This window comes from Ambystoma mexicanum, chromosome 1p, assembly GCF_040938575.1.
Source record: "Ambystoma mexicanum isolate Mex_15411 chromosome 1p, UKY_AmexF1_1, whole genome shotgun sequence".
Classification (NCBI taxonomy): domain Eukaryota; kingdom Metazoa; phylum Chordata; class Amphibia; order Caudata; family Ambystomatidae; genus Ambystoma; species Ambystoma mexicanum.
Genome location: NC_090921.1, coordinates 406,907,080 through 406,928,488, shown reverse-complemented (window position 1 = coordinate 406,928,488; position 21,409 = coordinate 406,907,080). Strand labels below are relative to the sequence as shown.

Genomic DNA, 21,409 nt, shown 5'->3' with positions numbered 1-21,409 from the left:
TTTTGGCTTTGAGGTTGGTGTTTAGGTTGGTGTTTAGCCGGTATTAACTGATTTTCCCGGGGTCCAAGCCATGCCCCCTTAAATGCTATTTCTTGATGAACTCTGTTATGTCCTTTTGAGTTCAAGTAACTAATGGTATGGCGATTGCTACAAACATTTATTTATCAACCAACAAACCTATATATCCGTAACTAGAGGTGGTTTCCCTACCTCAAACAAACTAAAACTCGGGCAGTCAGGAAGTCTGTGTAGTCCAAATCAAACTTTCACTGTCCTAGTCCAAACTCCTACTCAATCCCTGCCACTTAAACACAGATATTAATCTAAGAAAAATTATTTCGACAGCCCAGGAGAATGACTCCCTTCTCCGGGGTATGAATCTCTAAAAATGACACGTTCTCATATTCAGATGTTCCAAGGTTCAATCAAAGAAAAGTTCCATGGTTCATAACAAAAGGACACAAAAAAAATAGCAGGTGCCCCTCTCTAGAAAGGGCATGGCATGATAACCTGTTCTGTGGTTTTTTCCCGCTTTGAGAGTCCGCAGCCATCGCTTTTTGCTTACTGTACTTTTTCACAAAGGAGGAATATCCATTTGCATATCAGTGTGTAGTGATAAACAGTACCCGCACCTCCCTGGGATCCAGCCCTTTGTGCAAAGTAAATCACTCCTAATTACCTTCCCACACAAATAAGGTTTAAGAAGCACGATGAACTCAGTCTGGAAAAAAGCCAATCACACAGAATATGATGCTTGCATTTATTATCTACAATGACTAATGCAAACTAAGCAGCAATTTATAATAATGTGGAAATAGAGAGTGCAAGCTATATAATGCCAATTATCAATCACAGATGAATATGCAATTATTTGGTCTTACGCTCCTAATGAAATGTAGATGAAGATACGATCTGATCACATCCAGGACCCTCGCCGCTACCGGTGCCCGGCACTCCTCAGCAGAGGAGGGGAGGACTGGCCAAGCCCCCACAGTCCTACACCAGAGCGGGGATGTGATGTTAGGAGCCTCGGCCCTGATAGCGCACAGCTGGTCGCCCAGGCACTGTCCTTGATGCGCACGTCTTTCCAACAGTCCAGGATGAGTCCCCCCTCCCTGGTCCAAGTATAGTTCTCTTATTAGGAGCTGCACGTCAATCATCATGACGTGTCAGCTCTTCGAGAAGCTTCTAGGCTCTTCCCTCCTGGCAGTAAACATGTTTTTTGCTTGGAAAGTTACAAGACTGGAAACAGCCAGTCTTGGCTCCCAGGCTTCGGGCACTGTGTTTTTTTGCATTCTTGTCTTATCAGTGCACCTGACTCGCAGAGCGAAGACGGGCAAAACTATGCCTGGCTCCCACGAACTGCATGGAGCCTCTTGCTAAAGCACGATGTTTTATGTCTTCAAAAGAAAGGCCTTTGCAATTAACCCCTTGCAAGCATGCAGGCTCATCCAGTTTGAGAGTCCTGGTTGATGTCAGCATTTTCCTCCACGCTTCGAATAGGCTCTAATACACACAAGATAGCTCAGTGGGTTAGTGCAAATGCAGGTTACTGCAAGCGCCTAGCAGCTTATCACTACATTCCACCCCTTTCGAAGTGAGGCCTGAAAATGCTGACTCAGTTCCATGATCTGGAAGCATGCACAGTGTGCTGTAGGCCAATTAAGCGTTTCTCTAGCGCAGTCATTCTAGTATAAAGGAAAGACATTCTGCGCAAGAGCCCAATGAAGACGATAAGTATGAATATTAGGGAAATCAGCAACCACAGCAATGGGTGCAGTATTATATTAAGCAGCTTAGTGGAGGAAGGAGACCATCCAGTGAAAATATCCCACCAGTGGTGAGTAGTAACGGATTGCAGATGGTCAGCAGTTTTGATTAATTGATTTCTGTCTATTATTAGCTTGTACTCTGCAGAAATAACTGAGGTAGCTAGCGTCTGGAAATCTTTCCAAGCAGTTTGAGCAAATTGTCTAATAGCTTGAAGCCGGGCAGTAATCACTCCATAGGATAGAGTCCAGTTAAGCAAATGCGTGAGCTCAGCATGCAGAGTAGTGTGAGACCACTGGGTTAAAGAATATAGGGTATGAGTAACAATGTCTAGGATAGTCACAACTTGATCTACACAAAATACTTGAGGATTCCCTAATAACCTATAATTGTTAATAAGCAAGGAATGATTAGTAACTACGCAAGCTGTATGCTGATCTATCTGAAAGATGTCAGTCCCATTTATGTGGTATTGCATCCAGGTGCACTCCCCTGCTACGGGATGTATACATGGGTCCGGAGCCCTCCCAGTTAGGGGACACACCCACCCCTGATCCCAGGGCATGCAGGTGTGACTGTGGATGGTGTAGTTTTGGCTGTCTAACCATTCCCCTCGTATTTGCGGAACCCACCAGGAACCATTGATTTTCATAGGCAGTACTATAAAAGGGCACCATATTTCTAGAGCATAAGCGGTCCTACTCACTTGCATTAACGCATGGCAGGTGTTATTCATGCAATCAAAAGCAAGCGGCTTAATCCATATGTCTGCTGGTAACTGTAGCTCTGTGTGCCAGTGGGTTGAAGATAGTCGCCCCCATTCGGAGCGGAAAGCCAACACCTGCTGATTTAGCAAAGTTTGCCATAAAATACATCGTGTGTCTTTAGCAGTTTTGTTGACCTGTCCTATGGCAGAGAAAATGTCTTCATAGCTGAAATTCTGCCACTTCCAATGGTTGCCAATACTTGTAGCAGTGTTGCGCAGGGTGGGACTTATCAATGGGCCCCACTGAGCCAGAAGTTTTATAGCGCCGCTGGCATCAGAACCCATAGTGGCTAACTTGTTGCGCACAGTTTCTATGTCAAAAGCATTTAAAGCCCCCGTTCCCACTCCCGCTGCACCCGCAATCAATGAATCTAAACCCCTAGCTACGCGCAATTTGGTGATGGGCCATAGAAATTGACTCCATTTATAGCAGCTTGGTAGTACTAAGGAGACATTGCCCCGTGACAAGTCTATGTCTAAGTGTACCTCTGAAATAATGGAAGCGTGCATCACATGTCTGCAATTTAAATGTTGTCTTACTATTGGGAAATCTAGCAAGTTCACCGACTCCACTTTGTGAGATTTGAAAAACACCATCCTCCAAGTGGGATGCCTACCATGTACAATATTGGTTTTTGACACAAACACCATACTACCATCTGGTATAGGCTGTTTAAACGTACAATTATATGAAGAACATGTGGCTAAGTTATAGTCCAGAAAATCTTGGCGAGTACACTCGTTGCAGTTCTTGGGACAAAAGAAACATGAAACATCAAACAAATTATTTGATCCATTCACTGAAACTTTTGGACCTAAAATCTCGTAGGCGCCAGTCATATGAGTTAGTGATAAAAGGTGTCCAACAATGTGCCAATCTAGAACTCTTGCAGTTCCATGTGGATACTCATTTGTAACGCTTTTCTCACAGGTTACGGTGCGGTTGTAGTTATCACGCAGGACTGGAGCATCAGGTGTAGTGCATGCGATTCTCAGAGTCCATGTAGTGTCTTGAAATAACCCACTCTTTACAGAGAAAGCGTTGGTTTGGCAGGCCAGGAGCACCCACAGCAAGGCAAGTCCCATCCCCTTCATACTGCTCTACGTTCGTGGTGTGAGCCTAGTAGCGGGAATATAAACAGGCACATCAGAATTATGCAAAAGTACAACATAAGTACTTCCAACACCTTGACTTAACACTTCCCCAGCCTCAGGCTTTTTGTTAGGATGGTGCACCCACACCTTTTTTCCTGTGCTACCGAAGCCTCCTTCCCCCCTCAATGTAGTGTCTGGAGATTGCTTGCTTTCTACTACTAGGGGGACAACTGCTTGTTCACAAATCAATTGTGCAATTCGGTCATATTTGGTTAATGGTACTGCAGATGCACCAGCATTATGTAAAAGTACCGAAACAGTCCCTCTATAATCAGGATCAATCACACCTCCTAATATGTCAATGCCTTGTTTTGCCAGGCTGGATCGTGCAGCAATGCGTCCATAAGTGCCAGCCGGCAATTTGATGCCAATACCCAGCGAGATGGATTTGGTTTGCCCCGCCGGTATAACATCATCTTCACAGGTAGATAGATCAAGTCCAATGCTGCCTGCAGTGGCTTGCACAGGCAGCTTAGCTTCTTTGTCGGTTTTCCACACAACAAGAGTCTTTGTAGATTCCACTTTCTCACTTGTCAGTCTCACAAAGGGTGTTTGGCGATTTCCCAGTGGACGATTATTCAGTTCAAACAGTGCATGTGCCAGATGTTTGGACCACCCCTTGAGAGTGTGAGTCTTAGTCAGCTTCTTTATTTGTTGCTTGAGCAGCCCATTGCTACGTTCCACCAAAGCAGAGGATTCTGGGTATCGGCTGATGTGCAGTGTCCACTTTATGCCTTGCTCTAGTGCCCAGTCTTGCACATTGTGTCCAGCAAAATGGCTGCCTTGGTCTGATTGGATTTCATCCGGGATGCCATAGTGTCTGATGAGGTATTCCATGCCTTGCAAGGTAGCCCGTTGATCTGCATGGGCAGCTGGATAAGCTAATAACAGTCCAGAATATGTGTCTACCATGGTCAACACATAATGCTTTCCATTCTCGGGCGGTAAAGGGCCAATGTAGTCAACTTGCCATACGCTAGCAGCTCTTTCACCTCTTCTCAAAGGGCCTTGAGGCTTCCTCTCCAGAGGGTAGTGCTTCACTTCACTGCACACGGAACATTGGGAGGCAGCTTGTCTGGCTTGATCCATGGTAATGGGCAATTGTCTCTTTTTTGCCCATTGGTAAGTTCCTGTTTGCCCTAGATGCCCTGAGGTTTGGTGTGCCCAATCCGCCATCCCTTGCAGCACCTCAGCTTCTTGCGGTGTTGTCACTGGGCGAATCTTTGCCATTTGGTCCACTTCATTGTTGAACAGGGCAGCCAGTGAGGTGTCAGGGGGCATGTGTGCATCGACATGCCCAATGCAGATTTTGCACCTCTCACCTTTGCACCACATCTCTTCCCAGATGTCTGGCCCTCCCCAGATCGGCGTGTTCTTGATCTGCCAACCATCTCTTCTCCATGCCGGTGCCCAATGTGTCAGGCCTTGATATGTGGCCCAACTGTCTGTGTATATGTATGCAGTTTCTGTTTCCTTCACTTGTTCAATCACGGAGGCCACTGCTTGCAGTTCAGCATACTGACTTGATCCTCCCACACCTTCTCTCATTAGCAGTGTTTCTCGATGGGGCTGGAATGCGACAGCTTGCCAGTGTCTTTGCCCTTTATCATACTTTGCCGTGCCGTCCGTGATCCATGCAGACTTTTGTTCTTCTTCTGTCAATGTGTCATAGGCGGGTGCGACTTTGAAGGGAGATTCTGGCAACGCCACAGGGGTGTTTGGTTCAGGCATCGCTTCCAGATCTACCGCCTCCAGCATTTGTTCTTGCAGTCTGGAAACCCCTGTGCGGCCAGCTTTCGCACGTTGCTGTAAATACCATTTCCATTTGACATGAGTGGCGTCTTGTGCTCTGCCACTTTTCCCATTTGCAGCAGTGTCACGCACCCAGCCCATGATTGGAATTTCTGTGCAAATTGTCACTGGTTGCTCGCCTGTGATTCTTTCAGTTTCAACTAGAGCCCAGTACACTGCAGCAACTTGTTTCTCAAACGGAGTGTATCTTGTCATAGGATCTGTGAGTTTCCTTGACCAGAACCCCTGTGGCACTCTTTTATGTCCTTGCTTTTGCCACAAGCTCCACACAGCCACGTCATTGTAGACAAGAATTTCCAATTCAAAAGGATCAGTTTTTGTCAGGGGCCCCAGCGTGATGTAATTTTGCAAGGCGTCTTTAGCCTGTTGGAAGGAAGTCTGTTGCTCTAGGCCCCATGTAAAGTCATGTTTCTTTCTGGTGACTTTGTAAATGGGTTTCAGTATCAGGCTTAAATGAGGTATGTGATTTCTCCAAAACCCCATTAACCCAATGAATCTTTGTGCCTCTTTTTTATCTGCTGGTGGAGCCATCTGCTGAACCATATCAATTACCGGGTCAGGAATTTTCTTAACTGACCCAGACCAGATTGCACCTAGAAATTTCACCTCTTGAGCAGGCCCTTGTACCTTTTTTGGATTTATGGCCCACCCCCGATTTTGCATGTGTGTGATCAACTTTTCAGCAGCGTTTTCTACATGTTCTTTCTCAACACTGGTCAGCATGATGTCATCAATGTAATGAGCAATAAATACATTATCCAATTGCACCATTTTTAAGTCTCTGGCAATCAATCCATGACACAGAGTGGGACTATGCACATACCCCTGGGGCAATTTAGTAAAGGTAAATTGTCTGTCTCCCCAAGTGATAGCAAATTGGTCTTGTGATTCAGTGTCAATATCAATGGAGAAAAATGCATTGGCCAGGTCAAGGACCACATGCCATTCACCCACTTCTCTCGTAAGGTTTTCAATCAGGGTGATGATGTCTGGCACCGCCGCAGCTAAGGGCGGCACCTTCTTGTTCAAAATGCGGTAATCAATTGTCAGACGCCATGCCCCATCCGGGCGGCGGACAGGCCAGATCGGCGAGTTGAATGGACTGACTGCCGGCCTCATTATGCCAGCTTTCACCAATGACTCAATAGTTTCACCAATCTCTTTATGTCCTCCTGGCAACCGGTACTGTTTCACACACACTGGGTCAGCAGGAGGAGGTAAATGCAAGGGGGACCATTTGGCATGCCCAACCACAACGGGGTTAATAACTCTCACATGGATTTTTCGATTGCCAAAAACAAATTCGCCTAAATCTGTAGTCACACTTTTGCCCAACAACACATCCATGCCAAGGATGTACTCCGGTATATCTGCAATCAATACATTTGCTGTGAAAGGCAATCCCGCGCCAATTGACATTTTTACATTAAAGGCTTTTGCAACAGTTTCTGCTCCCCCATAACCATTGACCAAAACTCTGGGACCAGACAATTTACTGGGATTGCCATTCAGAATGGTTACCTCAGCTCCTGTGTCTAATAGAGCCAAGACATGTTTTACTTTCTCATCCAAATACAATGTAAGTGGCACAAAAGGGCGTCTGTCTCTGGGACTAGTTCTCTTTATTAACCGTACCTCAAAGACAGAGCCAGCCCTTCAATCAAAAATGGGGTCTGGGACCTCCCACTTGTTCTTTGCCAAATCAGGGTAACCTTTTGCTCGCACTTTGGGCTTTAACACCTCCTCTTCAGAGGGGGCAGAGGGCTTAGTTTTTTCCCGTCCCTGTCTTTTTATTTTCTTCCATTTCTCAAGCAGCTCAGATGTGGGTTTACCATCTATCTCTTCCCTTGGAATTCCTGCTTTTAGCAGGTCCACCCACATTTGTTTGCGTGTGATCTCAACAGTATCAGCTTTCTCTTTAGACTTTACATTTTTACCACGCTTTTTTTCTGAATCATTGTTTGCAGCCACTAAACGCGCTGCTTTGCGTACATCCAGCCCTTCTAGTTGCCCTAACAGAAGTGCCACTTCACCAATGGCTTTGCCCTGCGCTGGACCCAGCAATGAAAGCAATGCGCCCTTCATGTGACTCGGTGCATTTCTTAACAAACGTGCGCGCATGCCAGCTGTAAACAACTCCATGTCAGGCCCTGCAAAATTTGCACTGTACAGTGCACACTGCAAACCCATCTCTCTAAGCTGGTTTGTTGCTTCAGTTAGTGACTGCCAACAGCCCCAACTCTCTTCCATATCCATTGGACTCCCATACAGATTCATTAGGGCAGTCTGAAGCCAATTAAACAAGGAATGAGAACCTTGCTGTCCGAGCGCACCGCGCACTATCTGTCCCAACATCACATTAGTAGTGAGTGAACCCATCTTTAACAGTTCCTCTGGGGTTAAGAAGATACTATCGGCACCCGTGTCCCAGATGCGAAGGAACCAAGTCAAAAGTGCTTCACCTAGCTTCTGTCTAAATAACTTAGCAATCTCTAAAAGCTCTGTCTGTGTATAATCACGGACAATCCTTGTATTTTGAATATTTGCACCGCCAGCTTGGCCTTTTGATTTGTTAGTGATTAACGGCCGTGCTGGATAAACACATTTCTTTGGAGCACATTCCAGCTCCTCTTCATCGGACCAATTTAATTCAGCAAGTCTAATTTCAACAGACTCATTCCAGTCATGTGCTTGCTCAGTTTCACTATCACTGACTTCACCCGACCATAAATTTGGGTCCCAGTTATCTTTCCTAATTAGCGCGCGAATCCTTATCTTTGACGGAATGCCCCGCCGCTGTCTGCGCTTGTGCGTGGCTACACGCACAACTAAAGAGGCACACCTGTCCTCCATCTGATCAGCCCGTTTAACGGACGATTCAAGGGTCTCTCTCATAATAATTTGTTGCTCTTGGAGCAGGGATATCTCGTCTGTTAATTTACTAATTTTAGCATCTTTAAGCAATTCATTCTCATGCACCTTTCTGAGCGCCTGCAGGAATAACCAGCCTATGTTTCCTGCTGCCTTTAGCTCCTTTCTGCATTTCTCAAGCGGTAAACTCTCCAAGCACTTACTAATTACCGCCGGGGAAACATCATTTTCAAGCATGTCCCATGCCCTCGGTGCCGAGTACCGATGCAAAATATCTGCCACACCCGACCAAGCATTTGATGCCGGCCATCCTGGAATGTGACAGAGTGCACTATCTTCCCCATTGCATTCATCTTTTGCATGTTTTTTCCAGAAGGGCATTGTGCTCGTAAACCCTGCTCACAGCGCCAAATGTAGTGATAAACAGTACCCGCACCTCCCTGGGATCCAGCCCTTTGTGCAAAGTAAATCACTCCTAATTACCTTCCCACACAAATAAGGTTTAAGAAGCACGATGAACTCAGTCTGGAAAAAAGCCAATCACACAGAATATGATGCTTGCATTTATTATCTACAATGACTAATGCAAACTAAGCAGCAATTTATAATAATGTGGAAATAGAGAGTGCAAGCTATATAATGCCAATTATCAATCACAGATGAATATGCAATTATTTGGTCTTACGCTCCTAATGAAATGTAGATGAAGATACGATCTGATCACATCCAGGACCCTCGCCGCTACCGGTGCCCGGCACTCCTCAGCAGAGGAGGGGAGGACTGGCCAAGCCCCCACAGTCCTACACCAGAGCGGGGATGTGATGTTAGGAGCCTCGGCCCTGATAGCGCACAGCTGGTCGTCCAGGCACTGTCCTTGATGCGCACGTCTTTCCAACAGTCCAGGATGAGTCCCCCATCCCTGGTCCAAGTATAGTTCTCTTATTAGGAGCTGCACGTCAATCATCATGACGTGTCAGCTCTTCGAGAAGCTTCTAGGCTCTTCCCTCCTGGCAGTAAACATGTTTTTTGCTTGGAAAGTTACAAGACTGGAAACAGCCAGTCTTGGCTCCCAGGCTTCGGGCACTGTGTTTTTTTGCATTCTTGTCTTATCAGTGCACCTGACTCGCAGAGCGAAGACGGGCAAAACTATGCCTGGCTCCCACGAACTGCATGGAGCCTCTTGCTAAAGCACGATGTTTTATGTCTTCAAAAGAAAGGCCTTTGCAATTAACCCCTTGCAAGCATGCAGGCTCATCCAGTTTGAGAGTCCTGGTTGATGTCAGCATTTTCCTCCACGCTTCGAATAGGCTCTAATACACACAAGATAGCTCAGTGGGTTAGTGCAAATGCAGGTTACTGCAAGCGCCTAGCAGCTTATAACTACACAGTGTTTGTCCCGCCCACAGGGGCAGTCCAGCACCGAAATGCCAGGCAAACCTCCTTTGAACAAGAGTACCAACAGCAACACCAGACACATGTTTCAGCCTTGTTGGGCCTCATCAGTGAGGTGGAGCTGTGCCTCTCTGAGCACAGTGAGCAAGGGGTCCACGTCTGGCTTCCTCCAGGTAACATTGGATGACCAACTACATGTTCCTTGCAAAGATACACAAAATGAAGCAGACGCCCCGCTCTTGAAAGAACATGGCATTATAACATGGTCTGTGTTTTTTTCCCACTTTGAGAGTCCGCAGCCATCACTTTTTGCTCACTGTACTTTTCACAAAGGAGGAATATCCATTTGCATATCAGTCTTTGTCCCGCCTAAAAGGGCAGTCCAGCACCGACATGCCCGGCAAACCTCCTTTGAACAAAAGCTGTTCCTCTCTGAGCAATAGGAGTCAAGGTTTCACAATACTCAAGTGGGGCTAAGAGAATGACTTCCTTCTCCTAGCTTGTTCACCATTCTTTGTAACCCTCTTCTGGCTTTAATCTTAATGTTAACTTCTTCAACAGCTCTTGTAGTTACTGCCAAGGGTTTCCCTCACTCTCTACTTTCTTTAGCTTGCCCCCACTGGGACGATGAAGAGGCTCCCTGAGTCCTCCCTGACTTCCCAGTACCACACTCTTGTGGAACAGGCCTGGGAATTTCCTTACAACGTGTTCCACTACTTTCTCTTTTTCTTCTACTTCTTCAGTTCCACAATTCCCAGTTTCAAACTTTTCCTGCCCCCTCCAGACTTATTCTAATGCCTGTTACCTTGTCTCAGGGAATGCTTCACCGTTTTAGCAGGGGCCACAGGATTGTTCTTCCACTGTCTACTTCTACTTCTCTTCGTAGGCCTGCTTTTCTTAATGGCCAGGTACTGTAGGCAGATTCGGTGTACATCCCAGACCGTACAGTCAACCCGTTACAGGTCACGCAACCATCACAGTTTCTTGTACACCCCATACATTTGCCTAGGCCGCTATAGGTCAGAGTAGACGGTCTATGTGCAGTTCTCGGACTGCACAGTTCACCCATGACAAGTCACGCCACTACCTCTCTGTTTCTCCACTTCAAGGGTGCTGGCTCCCAGCTGACTCGCAGGACGCTTCTCAACATCCCGCTGCTTGTCTCTGCTACTCTGGAGAGCTGCCTCACTGCAGTCTGCCCAAACACAGTCTCAACCTCACGGGCTTCTGGATGGTGTCCTCACTCACTGGGTTCTCCTTCCGGATTCAGAACAGAACAAAGTCCTTCTGTACTGTTTAGTTTAAATAGCGGGGACTGCCCCAGCATAATGTCAGTTCGATTGACAACAGCTAGTCGACCTGCTTGATGCCTCATGCTCTCAATCTTCTTCGTCCCTGTACTTATCACAGCAAGATTGTCTGACAGTTTACACAAACACATGGTTTCAGACTGCATCATAGGTAGAGAAGGTTTGGTTGTTGTTATTACCCTGTGGGGTCGGGAGTTAATCGGGCTGTGTCCTGGACTCACACCCTTTTTCCCCGGAGGGGCGTTCCTCCCCATGAGATCCTCCCGCATGTTACCACCCATAGGCGACTATTGGCTGACTTCCTTCCTATCAAATCATCTTTTCCAGGTGCAACTGGACACTTTCCTCTCCCCCATCTCACTCTCTACCAACGGCGTTCCTCAGGACTCTATCCTATCACTGTGGCTCTTCAACATCCATCTCTCTCCCCACTTGATCTCCTCCTTTTCTCCTCATTTCCAGTGTTATGCTGATGATACAAAGCTTTCCTTCAAGCTTCCCTCCACTTCCTCCACTTCTCCCTCTCTCATTCCCGACTGTCTGACTGCTATTCAGGCACGGTGCACTGCTAATGATGTCTGTCCTCATGCCAGTAAGACCGAGATCCTTCTCATTGGGACCCCTGCTCCCTGCTTCCCCCCTTATCTCTGACCCAAATCCTTGGGTCCTCTCCCCGCATCGTGTGAGGCTAAAAACCTTGGCGTCATCTTCAACTCCTCTCTCCCCTTCTCTCCTCACATCATTGACCTTGCCAAGAAGGCCCACTTTCAGCTTCACCTCCTTAGAGGCATTCTCCCCTTCCCCAGAAACTCAATGTCTCTAGAGCTCTGGTCCTCTCTAGGCTGGACTACTGTAACTCAACCTGCTTCTTTCCTCTCTTTGCCCCCACAAGCCTTTCTGAGGCCTGGGACGCCGCTATATCCAACTCTCCCTAAATACCTCCCTGCTAGAGCCCTTCAGTCCTCTAGCTCCACCTCTCTGCAGGTCAGACGTTTTCACAAGAAGAGATTGGGTGGTAGATCTCTCTCAGACTCAAGCCGGACTTGCTCAAGTTCTGGAAACTTCTCAAGACCCTGCTTTTTCCACCTCTCCCTCCGCTGCTAATTCAACTTCTACTGCAGCGACAGGCGGCCTGGTCCCTTATGAGTTTTACTGGCTACCAGGCCCTCCTTGTCCAGTCTTTACCAGTATTCCCCCTTCAGCACTGCCCTCCTGGGCCCCCTCCCTGACCAGCTTCCCTCCCGAGTCTGGTCCTCCCCGGCTCTTGCACTTAGTCAGTGATCCACAGCTCCAGCACTCCCTTGCACTTACCCCCCTGAGCTCCTCTCAGCACTTCCTAGCCCCTGGGCCCGCCTATCCCTCAGCCCCTTTGGCACAGTATGCAGTTTTTGCACTTCTCTTTACTGTACTTGCACAATCCGAATGTCACAAGGGGACTGTAGGGGAGGAGCCAAGTACTCCCACTCCAACTGCCCAGCCTACATTACCTGAAACGTATTAAACAAAATATTTGAAGTATACTGAACAGTTAAACCAGCAAAGAGAAGAGCGTGGACTCTGTGCAGTACCCATAAGAATACCTATGCCTCAGAGAATATGGGAGATGAAGTACCCATTGAGGAAACCATACCTACATCCAAGACAATATGATGGCCATTCGAACGAGATTCCTGACGAAGCTAAGAAACTGAATGACCAGGATGAATGGTGATGTCATACGAAGCTGAATCGACTCCATATAAATAATAACCAGACCAGAGAGGCAGACGATTTACAAGGTACAAAGAAGTACCAAGGATAAGTAACATCTTGGGATCAAGATGAAGAGACTTATGCCACAAACATGATGAAGATACTTAGTTTAAATGTGAACAGATGCAATGAAACGCAAGCAGCAGAGAAATCATGAAGCTAGCTAAATGCTTTTAAATAGTTAGGTCGCTGCAAGCGGCAACATATACATATATACCTCATAGATACTTATGGATTAAATAAAGAATTAATGTTTCCATTACGTATAAAGCAGTCCTGAACAACGAGGAAGGCCTCGATTCAGTGTTGCAGTTACAAAAGCAATTGAATTAAACAGAATATATTTCAGCTAAGGAGTTGGCTGAGCCACGAAAGCTAAGGTCTTATCAGAACTGGAATTGGCTGACATTGGATACAATTAACGTGAAATAACAGAAGCTCCTATGCAAGAAGTTCAAGCAGAGCAAAAGACATCAGAGCACTATTGAAGAATAAAATCAAATGCAACGAAAAGGCTCAATTTGTGGTGTACAGTCACGTGATGGAAGAAATTTGGACGGATGAGATGATCACAACTACGCATGGAAGCCAAATAGTAACCATACTCCTTCCTTAAAAACTCCCAGAGAACAGTACAAACTCAAGGCCAACTTCAAAGTACTAATTGACACTGAACCATTGAGGTGATGATGGATGATATTTTAATTGGTGGGAAGCTGGTGCAAAGACGAGCTCCCCTGCACCTGGTTGTTCGGTCTACATGCTGCTCACGTAGATGGAAAGTTACTGAAGGGGATTAGCAGCCAGCCAATTGTAGAGGATCACGTAGTTGGGGGTCCTATAGTTTGTGTAGCCAATGGGACGTAGTACATTTAGTGACGTTCATAGTGGCCATCTTGTAGGGAGGGCTTAGTTGCCCCACCTGTTGTTGGCTATCCAATTATTTCTCTCCATTACTCCATACAGATATAACACCTATACTTAGTTATTTACTTAGAACCAATCCCGCTTCCCGATAAGTTTCTGTAGTTTGCCACATAGGATGACGTTGGTAATGATGCAGGTCAACATGTCAGCTATGACCAATTATGGGTTTAAGAACCCAGATTTTTTATGAAATGATTGAGAGAGTATCGGGCGATTGCTGATGTTCGTTGTACTCCCTGTTTTAAATACTTGCATTAAAACAGACAAACCTTTGCCAGGCTATTTGTGTCGTCTGAATTATTGATGTTTGATTAAAATCTGCATCCCCATCTATCTCCAGGGTATTGCTACTCATCTTAAAGGGCTGAAAGCCTCCACTTTAGGACTGTTATTGTATTATTTCCCCTGTTTCCTCCACCCTTTTGCTTTGTGGCACCTGGAAACACCATTTGCTGTATAGGTGCCTTCAATAAATACAATAAAAAATAAAAAAATGGGTTAGCTGTCGCTCCTCCCTAGCCTCATGGAAAGGGGCTCCCCTCTAGGGAGAAATGACGCCATCTGAAGAATTGTCACAGTATCCTTGCTCTGCTTAATAGAGTCACCAGGAGTATGGATTATGAAGCTCTGTTACAGGAGTATGCGCTACGTATTTATGTTTCTGGCCATACAGTAGTCAACTCCAACTTTAGCGTGGTGCGCCACAAAAACAAACTTGCATAATTTCTTATTTTGTGACATCTGGGGTACAGCTGTTACGCTTTTTCTGACAACCAGCAGCAAATAATATACAAAAAGCAACCGTTACTAGCACCAGGTCAAAATGTAACTGTACTTACACCCTTCGTCCCCCAGTTTCGGTTGGTGTTTGCTCTAGGATGAATCCCAAAATGAAGTCTGATCCTCGCTTTGCTTTGCAACAGCCTTCTTTCTGATTGAGGCGGGGGCTGCTTTAGTGCTTCCTTTTCACAAAACGATTTAAAATTCTCCATCACTTCAACATCTTCAGCCAATAAAGGTAGAGAAACAGTCGAAAGCACTATACTGCAATAAGTGTGTAAAATATGCTCAATGTCCCACATTAAATACTACAATCAGCAAATATACAACTATTGCATGATGGAGAAACACAAAGAGCTCAGCTTTGGATTTGTAACTTCACCAAAAAGTATTTTGATTTGTTTGGTACTTTGCCAGACATGTTTCCCATAAGTGCTGTAATTAGAAGAACAGTACACATAGCGGAGATAGTCGCTAGGCAGGGTACCTTTACAGAGTTAGAGTGATTTTATAGTTGATTTGTTTGTGAATTAATTTTAAAGGAATTTATATCATGCAAGCCAAGCAGACTAAACTAGCTGGGAATGGAAAGCAGGGAGTTAAGAGTCTGAATGGCAAGGGGCAAAGAATTCACCAGATGAGGGCCAGACATCAAGAACATAGTCCACACTTGCCCTACATCTAGACTCAAGAACATTGATCAGGTAGCCACATTGAGAACGACCAGCTCTGTTAAGCTCGCAGAGTAAATTTGTATGTGCCAGAAATTGTGAGGGCAACCTCATGAATGCATCTAAAAATTTAAAACAGCATTTTAAATGTTTCTGTTCATTGTACAGGCAGCCAATGAGAGGATAGCAGCACTCTTTACCAATTGCACTTGATGTAGTTGATAGACAGGGATCCCAACATAAGAAGCATTAACATAGTGCCGCTAGGCGTTTATCAAAGCACTGACTACCACTTCATGCTCCTTTCTAGGAAGAAACAGGATGGCACTGTGATGTTGCCAGAGTCTAAAGAAGGAGGATAAACTCACCTCCCCCACTTGCTGAATCTGCTCAAATAGGCTCAAATCTGACTGCTAAAGGGCATCCAGATGCTTAACCTTATCAGCAAAAAATGGTATGTAATTGAAACAACACAGATGGAAAAGAATGGTGTGAACAATAATTAAGCATGTGTTTTTGGCCCCAAAAAATAACCTCAGTCCTGGATGGGTTGACTGCAGCAGATTGTGAAGCATACAAAAGAGCGAACATTTTTCATGTATCCTAATCAAATAAGCATTTTTTTTATTTGCGCTAGGATCATGCTAACTCACACTTTTAGTTTAACAACACATTCTTGGATAACGTGCTGATTAAACACAATTCTTTTCAGATGAATTGGTAATTAGTGAATTCATGAAGTCCATATCAGAAAGACAGAATTTACCTGTGGATTGCGATTCAATAATCAGGACAACAAGATTAAATGCAAAGAGTCAGTAATATAATGGCTCATTTTAAATCAGCAAATATAATAGTATATATTCAAAATGTAAGGTAATAATATTAGGATATTCTTATTACAGAATTGTTCCTCCTGATGAGCCATATGTTAATTTGCGAAACACGCCCAGAGGAGCAAATAATACACACTACATAAAATCAAGTTTAGAAACAAGAATACATATGACAAACTGAAAACAATTACTAAATAGACAAGTTATTTGATGTTATGTTTTGATCAAGAAAATTGAAATCATGAATACTGAAAACGTGCACAAGATAACAAGTATTACAATTGGTGAAGACTATTGTTAGTATGTGTACGAACATGGTCAGTTCAATAAGAATAACGCTTCTTCTTTTGGAAATGCCTGCATAAAAATTAACAAGTTTATTAAACATGTATTGGCTCAGCAGGTCCATAGATCTTCTCTTTCAATAGTACTGTGTATACCGGGCAGATGCAGTATCTCTTTGGAGTTCAAACTTGCAGCAATAATCCTTTCTGAACATTTTGGGAGGAAAGTGGCATAGGACAACACGCATCTGCTCTTAACTCCTTTCATCATTCATGCAAGTCAACAGATGGAAGCAATCCCTGGGTGTCATCGGCATAAGAGTGATCTAAGCAACTGAAGCCATCAAGAATAGATATCAGAAGATGAACAGAAGAGGGGGTGGTGGTAATTGTGACCCCTGTGGATCACCACACTAACGCTGGTGCAAGTTGACAAAGTAGGGCCCATTCTCAACTGCTGGGTTCCCAGAGGAAGAAAAAAGTTCAAACCTGATGAGCGGCTTCTATGAATCACCTGTGAGTGAAGTAAAACTTAATAACAAAAATGAATGGTGCTGAACACTGCCAATATCCTCAACAATAACAAAAGGGAGTGGTACCCCTCATATCTGCTTGACAGAATGTCATCCCACACTGCATCCAATAGGATTCAGTGCCATGTCTAGGACTTAACCCAGATTCTAAACAATCCTGTAAAATGAGATTTTCCACATAATTCTGTAGTTGGAATCTCACCACTTTTTCTAAGATTTTTGAAGGCCAGGGGAGGCCAGCAATTAGACAATAATGTCAATAGTACACTCAGATCCAGTGGAGTATCTTTTTAGTAATGATGTATTAACAGACTCTTTCAATGTTAATGACCTGGGTTCCACCCCCACATACAAAGTGACAAAGCAAATGATGCGGTAAAGGGGGAGGAAACAGAAGAAACATTTGGTAACATCATAAACATATAAAAATATTATATATATTTAGAGAAGGGCCATTGTTCCCACAAGTGCAATTTACATTTTGTGAGAAGCCTGACAGTATTCTAACATCTACTCCTTCAGGATCTTCCGTTCAGGTGGCCAGGCAAGGGCCATCGCTTTTGGATCCGACCCTGGCGGTGGAAAAACACGGGACGATCCCCTGAGTGGAGGGTCACCAGGGATTGGGAGGAGGGTACCCAAGGGCGAGACATGATATTCCACCATTCCCAATAATATTCCAACCCACTTTCCCTCAGCCTTCAAGGGGTATTTTCAATCTCACACCACCCCCCCCCCCATTTCCAGCAAGTACTGAGACGAGGAGGATGCAACTGGGATCGGTGAAGATCACCCATAGAGACAACATGGGGAAAGTAAGGGAAACATACTATAGAAAGAAAACAAGTTGTCGCACTGATAGAGTCAGGCAGGGTCAGTCATTTGGAAATGGCCACTCACACCTGACTCCACTTAACTGTTTGTTTAACTATAAAAGGTGTAGTCTTTCAAAGACAAGTGAGCGAGCTGGGGATGTTGTCTGGTCCCAGTGCTTAAAGTGGGCCGGGGCCTGCCGGCAGTCTCCAAAAAGTGAGACTGAGCCGGGGCCCTGACGGGGCCCCCCAATCCCACCAAGCCACGGCGGATGCATCTCCCGCCACAGACGCGACAGGAGATGAGCCCGCCGGCCGCCCATCAACAAGTCAGGCATGGCAGAGTGAGGCAAGCCTGTGACTGACAGACTTGCCAGCCAGTCACAGCTTGAGCGACGCTGTGACTGGCTGACACTTCTGCCAGTCACAGCAGCCTGCTGCAGTGCTGCTGGAAGAGCACCTTGGAAACTACGCATTTTCGTTCATTTATTTTCCTTGTTCCAAACATTCTGCCGTTTGTTCCCTCGCATGCGAGGAGGATCGCATACTTGCCAACATTCTGTGACCAAAAAGATGTGTAGGATTTTTCAAGTTTCAAAAATAATAATTCCCATAACAATGACATCACAGGGAAATACAAAACATGCAAACAGCACAACATGGAAAGATGTTGAAATGTAAAAATTGAATAATTGTGAATGGTAACTTAACACCAAATTGTCAGCAGATGCTGTGTGATGGTGTTACACTCTGCCACTTGCTTTCACTGGTGGTTCACCTAAGAGTTGTCCCGGCAAGAGTGCTGGACAGAGTCAAGTACGGGTCAGTTCAGTTTAATTGGTCTGAGTCCAATTAATCACCTACCAGTCCACTGTATGGACAGACTAATGTGTTGCATACTTTGTCCTGAAGCCTGCCTTAGAGTCACAAAAATTACATGCCACCACTGTAAAAAGCAGTAGGATCTGTCACTGAAATCTGTAGGCGGTAGGACTGCTTAAAAGGCAGTAGCCTACTGCCTAAATCTGTAGGGTTGGCAAGTATTGGATCGCATGCATTTTCGTCCATTTATTTTCCCATTGAACCATTTGTTGCACCGAAGTCAGCAGTATCCTCATGGCGGCTCTGTGAACAAGCCTGGTGCGCCCTGATATTCAGTTGTCTTTGGTCCTCTGGACTATCTTGGTTGTGTGAAGCAACATGGGCATTATGTTGGGTAGTTTTCCTTTGCCTAGCACAAATATGAAGCATTCTCCTGACCCTTGATGATCATTTTCTTTCATTTATGTTTCCCTGATTTTTATTCCTGGTGCTAATTACTGCATTTGGCATGCCATACCGGATTTGATACCGGATTTGTTTCACACAATACTGGCCCTTAACACCCTGATTTTTATTCCTGGTGCTAATTACTGTATGTCCATGAGCCGACATTCCACTTTCACAATATCCATTCCAATGTACAATCCATTCCAATGTACAAAGCACCTTTCGTTTTTGACTCATGGTTGGGACTTTGCTGTATTCTAATTTCATAACAAAATGGGAGAGGGGCTTCAATCGGGTGTTGACAAATCCTACCCTTGTTACTTGAGTGTGGGCCAATACACCAGATAAGGCCTTGGCCCTGGGCTATAACATCTCACTATGGCATTAGAATACTGCCTTTGTCACTGCCTAACTTTTCCATATTCCTGAAAATTCTAATTGTCACAAGTGGTTTGCGGTGTATTTAACTGTTGCAAATGAGCATTTTAAAATGCCACCTGGCAAATAAACTTTTTTTTTCTTTTTCAATGTGACTCACTAGCAATGTGCCCTTATTGCCAATTTTTCTTCTATAAAAAATGCATGGGCACAGCATAAGTGGCAGGCATGGGTAGCATAAAATCTGGTTCACAAATAAGATAAGCTATGTTCAGTGCAGTAAACCACATAAATAAATAATCACCTTGAGCTTTGATTTGTTATACTTTAAGCCATGTAGCAAGCAGTCTCCTACACAATATGTACTTAGTAATGCAGGCCCGACCAGTTTTACCATGTCGCATGTAGGCCCCGCCCACCAATTAGGCCATGCCGATCACGTCTCAGGCCACGCTCCCCAAATGAGGGCCTCCCCCCCAGTTTCTTACCCCACTTAAAGCACTGTCTGGACCAGAGAGGCCAAGGAGCAGAGAGCAGCAGGTGAAGCCTGGTGGAGAACGGTGTGCGTAGACGCTGGCTCAGTGTTTGTGAGGGGCTGCAGAGTGGCTATGGAGCCGTGCCTCCAAGGAGCCGGAGCAAGGCAGCCTGCAGCCTGCTGTTGGTGTCCGGCGAACTGCTGGCTCCCTTGGGACTGGTAAGCACACTGAAAGGCGCAGGAAACCCCACACACTGGACTAGGGTATTAATGTAACACAGTCTACTGAAAACAAATGTCCAGAGGTTGTTTTTTATTTTTAAAGGTATCAAAAATGGATTTATTGAGATACATTATTTTTCAAAAATGAATTGATCATTAATTAATGCACACACATTAGATTACATTAGTGTTGCAGGAGAGCATAAAACACCAGATAATAAAAACCAAACACAACCATCATTCATCAACAATCAAACCATAATTTGCAACTTAAATCAATCAGCCTCATTCATTCACAGTAAAACTTTTTTTTACTAAAACTTTTAGTACAATTCATAAATTAGGCCCACATAGTCTTAAATGTTTCATTTTATCCACATAAAATGTGTATCAGCACAACCATTGACCAGAAATGTGCTCTATTACACGGAGTGGGTACGTTCAACATATAATGATAAATCCCATCCTCGGATATTCTTCTCTACCGGTTTCGACGTTTTGAAAAATAATTGAAAGAAAGTCTTCGTCAGGAGAAACAATTGATACAATATTACCACTGTAAAAAACACAAAAATACACCAATTATATGCAAGAATCTACTGCCCGTACTGGCTGCCAACATGCAATTGTTTATACCATTAGTTAAATTTTATTTAAAATACATTCGAGACACCATGTAGTGACAAATCCCAAGATGTCCCTGTTATTCCAGGGTATCTAGAAAAGGGGAGTGTGTGGAACCCTAAACCAGAACAAACCACTGTGTCTCAAGTTGAATTACACCACCACCGTGTGCGGAACCAGAAGCACCAGAAGCCCAACTATACCTAAGTAATAATACAAAGGCTGTGAAGCCCAACATGGTAATCAAACGGCCAGACTAACCTGACTCCCAATGTCATATGCTCTAAGTGGTCAAACCCATTAAATCAGGCTCAAGGAAATTCAACAGGGTTTCAAAATCTGAAATGACATGTTGAACAGCAAAGGTTGTGGAACCATAACTTCAGTGCTGCCTGAAAACCTTGAAAAAAATTTCAAACACTTAAGTGTGAGTGACCCACCACTAACCTCGAGAAACAGAACTGGGATTATTCCAGTGGTCAGACAACTATTGCCGATGGTGGTGTTACCTCAGCACAAGTGAATTGAATTTCAATTTGGTCTGTCCAGAAAAAAACAAGAGGAGGGAGAGGTAAAGGAGTCATGCATGTTATTCATAGTAAGACCATGTGTGCACTTGGAAATGCTAAAGTAATTATATTGTAAATTATGCTCGCATTTTAGTTAGTTTAATTTGGAAGATGGAATTATTGTGTCCCTTGTGCTGAAAAAACCCACAATTCAAATTATGCCATTTGACATTGAAATATCCACGTATGTTTTTGGGAAAG

At 44.7% G+C, this 21,409-nt stretch overlaps 1 long non-coding RNA gene across 1 annotated transcript in view; it reads right to left on the bottom strand.

The window, feature by feature from the left end:
- Positions 1 to 746: 746 nt before the first annotated feature.
- LOC138571528 (uncharacterized) overlaps positions 747 to 21,409 on the bottom strand; it is a 32,471-nt gene continuing 11,808 nt past the window's right edge. Inside the window, exon 2 of the long non-coding RNA XR_011303891.1 lies at positions 747 to 3,656. This is a non-coding gene — a long non-coding RNA (uncharacterized lncRNA). The remainder of the gene's footprint in view (positions 3,657 to 21,409) is intronic.